Source organism: Halyomorpha halys, unplaced genomic scaffold, assembly GCF_000696795.3.
Source record: "Halyomorpha halys isolate HHAL.00 unplaced genomic scaffold, Hhal_1.1 Scaffold654.1, whole genome shotgun sequence".
Lineage (NCBI taxonomy): Eukaryota > Metazoa > Arthropoda > Insecta > Hemiptera > Pentatomidae > Halyomorpha > Halyomorpha halys.
Window position 1 is genome coordinate 18,451 of NW_027108478.1, and position 593 is coordinate 19,043.

The window sequence follows — 593 nt, forward strand, 5'->3', positions numbered from 1 at the left end:
AAAAAACGACAGGACTTTTTGAATGACCTGGTATATTGTAATTATTTAAAATTATTAAAAATTAAATAAAACGAAATCTTATATTTTTTAACTTGTAATTCTGATATCTAAAAGAGATAACTAGGGTTCAAATTAAGAACTTTAATACTAAATGGATAATAGAATTTTATTTAAACTTTATAATATAAAAGACTCTTAATCTCAGGGCGGGTTGCTAGGCAATCAGAAAAACAGACACTTACAATCATTACACTTAATTAAATTAAAATCTATTTTACACATGTATATATTTTTATGCATAGCAAAACTAACCAAGTTCACAATCTTCTTTTGATGATTCTTGGATCTTCTTTTTTCTAATGTTATGTCCTATCGTTCAAAATGGCTTCCTACTCTTGCTGGACAGAAATTGATGAGGACCTCCTCATCCTGGAGACATCATTTCACCTGCGCGCCCAAACTACGAATGCTTGCCAAAAACCAAAACCTGTCTCCATGTTGTATGTAAACATCGATTATTGCACAACAGTTAGGGACTTTTGCAAATGATTTACTTTCTGAATATTATTCTTTAGCACTATTTCTTGATTTCT

General features: G+C 29.8%; 1 protein-coding gene across 1 annotated transcript in view; it reads left to right on the top strand.

Annotated features, from left to right (window-relative positions):
- Ephrin (ephrin) overlaps positions 1 to 593 on the top strand; it is a 44,449-nt gene that overhangs the window by 17,004 nt on the left and 26,852 nt on the right. The window lies entirely within an intron of this gene.